Raw genomic sequence first — 7,855 nt, 5'->3', positions numbered from 1 at the left:
AATCTGTCACCTTGCTGGATGTGTGCTGTTTCAGCAGCCATAAGGGTATCACCTACAGGATTTGCATGATAAATAAGCATTAAGAGGGACGACTTGGCATAAAGACATAGGGAAACCCCTCCACTTTGGGGTTTTGGGGGGTTTTTTTTGGTTGACACTGTGTGTAGAGTGTATTTAGTGAAACAATTGACACTTTTCTTCTTTTTATTTTTCCCACTGCTGGGCTTGTACAATCAACAGAAGAGAATAGTCAGTATGGTGCTAGAAAGTATTATTACAACAGAGGCACTTTCTCTGGAGAAGTTTCTTCATGTTCTGGCAAGGAGGATTCAAAGTACAGCACAATAGGCACAAACATTTAAAAATGTCTGATGACATTAATACCCAAATTCAGTGGTGAAATTAATTCATACACATGAATCTCTAAGTTTATATGAGAAGCTCAGAGAGCTCATTTCCCAACATCTGTTAAATGCTGCTTCATACAATACGTCAAAACAAAACTAAACAGACCATCCAGTTAGAGGCCAGCTAGAATATATGTTTCTATAATGCTGGTCTTGTTTTAATTATAACCTCCTTGGGGCAGGGACCATATCTTCATCTTCATCGTTTTTTTCCAAGCACATAGAACTACAGCAGAGAAGCTCAGTAAGCAATAGCATAAAGCTGTTATTAAAAGTGTTTGTAAGATGACAAGAAACTGAAGTAAACCTGGTGCAAATAGCCAGAGATATGGGCATATGAAATCTACACATAAAGCAATGCCAAATAGTAAACTCTTAGTGTGGGGTATGAAGATTCAGCTGGCCAAGTAATTCTGACGTTAATAGGAGTTGCTAGGAGAAGATCCCACAAACCACAGTGCTGTCCTTGTGGGCCTGACAAACCCACAGAGGGGAGTAAGAATTATCCATGGTAGTATTTATTTTTATACATCTATTTAGTTTTTTAATTATATGGCATACTAGTCAAAAATACCTAACCAACCCTTAGCACAAGTCCCATTCGCGAAAGAGACACCAGTCCTGAGAAACTGAAGATCTGCTTCTTCAGTTTGTTCATGTTAAAACTGTCAGGAATTATGCTGTACATACCTTTGGAGATCTTAGTCTAAGAGGATAATTTTCAAAAATCGTATTTAGATGTTTCTGAAAACATTATCTGTACGATTTATAAAGATATTAAATCCCTAAGCAAGATGAAAGCAAGAAACTAGTGAATAAACAAAGCACTGAAGTTTGAACTACCTTTGCTTTATATTCAAACATCTTAAAACTCCTAAAATGCTGATTACTGTGGATTATTGCTTTAGGGTCACAAAAAGATCAAACACAGAGTGTTTTGAAATCCATGTCAGACAGAAATTTCTGTCCTTCCTCCCTGGTTTCCTACCACTCTTCTTCCTTGGGCTTTCTGCTTCTTCTACATCCTGAAGAAACAACTGAGCAGTTGTTTGGGGAAAAGTTTAAGGTTCATCAGCTTTTCCGGTCTTTTTGCTGACAATTTTGGCAGCATCAGTATAGCCAGAACACCCAAGATGTATTATAGTCTCAAAAATAACCAGAGAATTCAACTCTGCCATGAAAATAAACACATACAGAGAAATATAAATGAATTGCTGCTATATACACATACACACACTGGGAACTTTAATGCTGACACACAAATCACATCCAGTTCAGCATATGCAGGAGAACAATCTTTCCTCATGTAAGAGTATTAACTGGTTTCTTTTTAAACTACCTGAAGTAATTAGTTCTTTCAGTGTAATCTGTAGGGGTCAGGGACATATTCAGGTCTGGTTATAAATGGCTCCACAGCACCACATGGTGATCCAGAATAACACTCTAGCTATACTTACTGCTCCACCATGCACCCTTTTCTCTTATCTGTCTTCATTCCCCTTTCTGCTTTCTGCACATGTCCTCAAATCCAGCTGACCTCGGGTTCTAGTCACAAGTCGTACAGAGAAACTAGAAATTTGCTTAAAGATGGCCCAACTTATGAGCTGTGCTCTTAGCTGCTCCTAAGCCAGTCAGGGTGATAATTCTCTCCAGAGCATATTGAGTGGAGGACCTAGATTACTTTGTGGTCAATAATTCATAATTACAACAAAAGCAACTTTTAACCTTGTTGGCATAAGTTCTGTGATAAATTCCTAATTTATTTTACTGTGTTTTGTGAATTTGATGCCAAAATGGCAGTTGAACTTTACTTTTAAGGCTTTCTTATTGAAACACCAGCTTTGGATCAAACCAGGAATTCTGCCAGAAGTCACCCTATTGTAAGAAATATTTATGACCAATAAAACGTTTTTAGTTCTTGAGTCAAACTAACTTGCATTAATAATTTAAGCAGGTTGCTGTGGTATTAGCTGAATGCATTTCGGGAGTCCCAAGCAGGCAGAGTTGAGATCATCAGCATTCAAGCTCTTAGACAGAAGAGGCAGCTTGAAAGGCAACTAAAGAGTGCCTCCTGCTTTGTTGTCTTGGGAGGGGAAGCCAATCAGGATAAAAGGGAAGGGCTGAGTATGAAACTGCAAATCTCAGAGACTTAGGGCAGTTAACTCTGGCCTGGCAAGCCCTTGAAGAAAGCAGTCAGCCATGGTAATCACCGAGACAAGCATCATGGGACGAGGCAGCCACCCACAGCTGCACGGCAGTACAAATTAAATCATCCCTACTGTGAAGTAGAATGTCTAATAGATCATAATTACAAAGATGGGGGCTGGGCTAATTTCTTACATAGGTGGTTAATTGCTGTAGCTCAGGTAAGGAGCATTAGTAAACTTTGTCTTTTGTTTTCATGGCAACACTGGAACTCAGTGATCGTAGTAGAGGTAAAAAACAGACCAGGCAAGCCAAAAATCCCCTCTGTTTGAGTTTTGTGTCTCTGGTCACTGTTTCAAAGGAAGACAAACCCATTTCCATTTCCCTGTCTAACACAGGTAATGGTATTCTGCTCTGCACTCCCTCATGCATGTACCATGTGCCCTCTCCCCTCATTCTCTATATCTGTGCATCCCTACTGGGCATAGCTCTTTCATAAAGGTAGTAAGAAGTAGATTGTGGATGTTTATTAGGTGCTAATGAGAAAAACAAAGAAACATTACAAAGCAAATATTTTCATTGTTCTTAAATAGGTTGGCACTCCAAAGTTTTCCATAAAATTTGCCTGCGTATGCTTGCTCTCAAATGGCACCAAATTCCACGGGTTGAATGAATCAAATTAATAATTTTGATTAAGTTATCAGTTTATCCAGACACAAGTTCCCTGGCTCTCATGTCTTTTCTCCACATTCCTTTTTCAGAAACAAATTACAGTTTGTTTAAAATGAGTGCACGCAGCTATCTCAATAATTACACGACTTTTGTATGGCATCACATGTATGACCTTTGATACAACATAGCTTATTGTTCCCATTGCTTATTGAAAATCTTAGTGCTTCCAGAAGTACTTGAAATTCAACATTTTTATCTGTCCCTTGCTAATTAATATCTAACTATAAATCAACTGATCGTGCCGTGCTGGGTGGTTATGGAATTTTGTCAGTAAGTGCCAACTGATTTTAAACAGTGCCACGGTTTGGGACTACTGAATGGTTTCCTCTGAACACTGGGCTTCATACAGCATTCAGAAACACCAACACAAATTCCTGCTTCCTATGAAATTAGCTTAACAAGGATTTGGGGAGTAACCATTTGCACTCTATGGTTGATGTGTGCGACCTTTTCATCCAAGCAATTATTTCTGAGAACAGAATGTTCATTCATCACGGATAGAATTGAGGCAAAGTCAATTTATACCACGCATTTGGCCTGACACATGACACAACCATTTGCTGTTTGGTTTTAGAAGTTAAGCATTACATATAATCCAAAAAGTGGTGAAGGTTTTTTGGTCAGCCCATGTAACCTATAACAATCTTACGTTTTCAGCAATAATATCAGGTGGTTGTTATAAAGAAAGATGTCAGAATTGGTATAAATGCACAACAGTAATTTTTCAAATATATTTGAAGGTATTCTACAAAAGAAAACTTATTATTGTGCCAGGGTAGGTCAGCAATTTTTGCCAATGAGCAGTGTAATTAAGTGAGAACAATCCTCCTGTGTAACTGTCATGAAGAGAGTATTTGTCACCTGGAATTCTGTGTGCTTCAACATAACACCATGCTTGGCTATGGTAAGTTTCCTGAGGGTGGGACAATGAAGTTGAAACTGAAATTATAAGCAATGAAAGGAGTTCTTAAAGAGTTCAGAAAATACATCCATGAAACCAAATTTACAGAGAGAGAGAAGAACACAAACTAAAGCTCTTCAAAATATATTTAAACTTGCAGAACTACCTCTCCCTGCGGAGAATCCAGTATGATATTAAGCTTCTGCAGGTGAACCTAGGTTATTTTCCCCACAGAAATAAACAATGATCATTACAATTTAGGAGACAAATATAGCCACAGTTATATTCTTCAATAAAAGTCTGTTAAGTTTTGTGTTGATACATTTCTCCCTTGCTCACTGAAGTTAAAAAGTTTCCTTGAAAGAGCATTTTAGAGATCAAAGAGAATTCACCTTTGCCACAGTTAAAAACAGTTTGTCTCATACAGTTCCTGTTACTGCAAAAAATATACTAGCATGATAAGCCACTGGTTATGGAACAAAAAGTGTATTGGGTTTGAGTCTCACATTTCATTAAGCTATGTAACATTTGCTTGTTGAGTACAATCAGGACAACACACAGTAACTTACAATTAATAGCTTCACTTAGGTAGTGAAAACAAACCATTATTGAGGTGAATTCCTTTCACCTGATCTTGCCAATTACTACATTGCAGTCTTCCAGTCCAGAACATAAATGCAAAATATGAATGACCAAGCAGGCTTTTGGAAAATGTGCTAAACAGAAACGTAGCTCCCAAAATTGATCATGAGAGTACTAAACGTTGAGATGAGATCAGCCACTTTGCCAAAACCAGTATATTCCTGCTGTGGCAAATTGCATAGAGCAGAATAAACATTCCAGGAAGTTCTAATTACCTTCATGATGAACTTTATGTGACCACATTTCTGATTCAAATGCATCTGCCTTCACATTCCAGGGCTCTGAATTCTGTCTCATGACAGTATGTACACAGACAGCAAAGACATCACATTGCAGCAATCTGCTGGAAGAAAATGAAACAAATTCTTTCGTCTCTTACTGCAAAACGCACTCCTTGGACTTCTTATAATGGTTTTCTGAACTCTTCCCACCTTGTTACCAGCTGTGCTAAAATGAGCGGGTGCCAGAATTGGACATGGAGTGCTCATTCAATGCTTTGTTCAGTAGTAAGGATCCCGTTCTTCCTTGATGCTTTTTGGCACATGCACTCATTTTCAAGGCTGCATCCAAGATCTCAGTGAGGGTGGGTGGCCTGGCTGGAGAAAAGAGTTGCATCCTCAAACCCCACTCCTGTTCTCATTTCTCTTTGCTTGAGCACTTTGAGAGCAGCACAAGCTGTTCCACTGGGGCCGAGGAAGCAGGGAGGGGAAGATGGAGAAGTGACATTTGTTGCACAGAAGAACGTGCTTGGGCTCTGTAGTTATACTAAGAGCACCTGAGAGCTGCTTTTCTGAATTCAGCTGTGAGAGGATTATTCCACGCAGCTCTGGAGAGGTTGAAAGAGACTCTTCTGCTGAATGGAGACTTTGATTCTCTCTGTCCTGCCATTCTGCTCCTCTAGGTAAATTCCAGCTTTGCCTATAGCTACTCTGGCTGAACTTGTCCCTGTAGAGTAAGTTTTAACAGTCAATTGTTATTAAATTCTTTAATAAAGACATTAGAACAATGGATAAAAGTATAATTTCGGGAATATAACCTAGATGTTTATTTTAAATGTCATCAAGTTTCTAAGGGTAAAGAATAGCAGAGGGCTAAGAAATATATTATGACTCAGAAAGTTGTGAAGTCTGAATAAAAAAAACACAAGTCAATGGTTATTTTGAGCTGGGAAGGATATTAACAAGTGGAGATCCTACGACCTACACCAAAACTGGGGTTAATTTAATCTCTTTGTTACTCATCTGGAAAGCAAGCATACAGTAGCAGAGACAGCATAACTGGGAATTATGTGATTATTTAGAAAAGCCATGACTTAAAAAAAACCCCAACAGCAAACTAGACAAAACGAAAGCCTAAAAGAAAGGACGGAAAAAGATGGCAGCTGAAATTTAGTGTAGGCAAGCGTGAGGTAATGTGTACTAAAAAGAACAATTTGAACTACTCACATACACTTGATGGTTTGCAAAATCACTCAAGAAAAAGATCTAGGCGTTACTGCAGACAGCTTAATGGAAACTTCTACTCAGGGCACAGTAGTGGTCAAAAAAAGCAAACAAAATGTCAGGCTATATTAAAGATGGATGGAAGAATAATACTGGAAAGAACAACAATATCACCAAATACGTCGACAAAGTATTCTTCATCTTAAGATCAGGGTATCTTGCTTTCTTTATGTGAAAAGAAATGGGAATCACAGGGAAAAAGAAATTAAATGGTATTTAGGGGCATCGATAAACAAAGTGAAAGATATTTAAAGGGTATCAGAATGATGACATCCTTCAAATTAAGGGTTTTTTTCTAAACAGCTTCTCTGTTCCTCAGCTGTTGAGTTTGCAAATAGGGTTAGCAGGAGGGTATCTGTCCCTTTGTCATGTCTACTGAGACAAGTGACAATCAGACTGTGGATGAACTCCTTTTGAGCACGAGGCCTGAATGTAATTTCTGTGCTGCTCTAGAGAAAAATGGAAAGGCTCAGTTCCTCACTGAACCTCCCTGCTCTCCCAAGCCCAGTCTGCAGAGCCCAGTCCAGTGCTGGGTCTTACCCAGCTTAGGCTCAGCTGATGCCTATACCCAGCACCTTGTGTTCAGCCTTTACCCACTTGCTCAATCCAGCCCAGCACCCAACCTGAATTCTTTCCTCCTTTAATCCCTTCCCTCCCCTCAACCCCTGCACTTCCATTCCCAAACAACCCTCTGCTGCTTCCACAGTCTCACACCAGTTACCCCCCTGCTCCCCACGTGGCTCTTTAGCCCACTTGCCTCTCCTGCAGGCACATTCCCAGCTTTCTTCCCTCAGTGTGTGCTGTCAGGATTATCAGCACAGTTGGAGCCCCAGGAATTCCCTGCCCTGCAGCACCTACAGCTTCTTCCCAGGCTTGGCAGGCCCCCGACAAGAAGCCCACGATGCTGTTAACGTTATCAATGACTATTCAGAGTAAACATGGAAAACTAACATCAGAGGTTAATTTACAGCAGATGAACACCCCCTTCCACCCCCCCCACACCACCCACCTTGGGGCTTTATCGTGCCTCAGTGCTTAAACTGTTTAGATATTAATTAAGGCAGGAGGTTTCTCTCCTAATTGCTTGACATGCCAGGTTGAAAGCTGGCCTGGGGATTAAGGACAATGATACACGCCAACCTCTGTGGTTCTTAGGGTAGAGTGCCTGCTATAAATAGATGTCAGAATTGTAAATTTAACATTGTTTAGTCTGAGGATAAGTGAGGAAAATGGGAAACTCATTTGCTCAGCAGTAGCAGGGTGTGGAGTGTTGTTTTCTGCCGAGGATTATTTTTATTTTTATTACTAAACTCTTGAGAGCCTAGAGATGTCACAAGGTCCTTTTGCTGTTCTGGACTGTGAAATCAGGAGAGGAAAATATGAACTTATGCAGTTTTATATAACTTACAAGTATGTTGAGCATTTTCTCTGACAGTGAAGGCAGTCAGAAAATTTAACTGTTTCCTTTGTGAACTTTATTTTGTTTTTCTGGAAGTTTGATCTGTTTCAGAGCAGGGGCAGGACAT

General features: G+C 39.6%; 1 long non-coding RNA gene across 2 annotated transcripts; it reads left to right on the top strand.

Annotated features, from left to right (window-relative positions):
* Positions 1-2,561: 2,561 nt before the first annotated feature.
* LOC138116470 (uncharacterized) lies at positions 2,562-6,263 on the top strand. Of its 2 annotated transcripts, none has more exons than XR_011154159.1 (3): positions 2,562-2,773; positions 4,059-4,188; positions 5,105-6,263. It is a non-coding gene; the product is annotated as an uncharacterized lncRNA (long non-coding RNA). The 2 variants fall into 2 exon arrangements; XR_011154160.1 differs by having other exon boundaries at positions 4,025-4,188.
* Positions 6,264-7,855: the final 1,592 nt, after the last annotated feature.

The sequence above is a fragment of the Aphelocoma coerulescens genome, chromosome 10 (genome assembly GCF_041296385.1).
Source record: "Aphelocoma coerulescens isolate FSJ_1873_10779 chromosome 10, UR_Acoe_1.0, whole genome shotgun sequence".
NCBI classification, from domain to species: domain Eukaryota; kingdom Metazoa; phylum Chordata; class Aves; order Passeriformes; family Corvidae; genus Aphelocoma; species Aphelocoma coerulescens.
The sequence above is the reverse complement of the archived record's forward strand: the minus strand, read 5'-3'. Positions and strand labels throughout refer to the sequence as shown.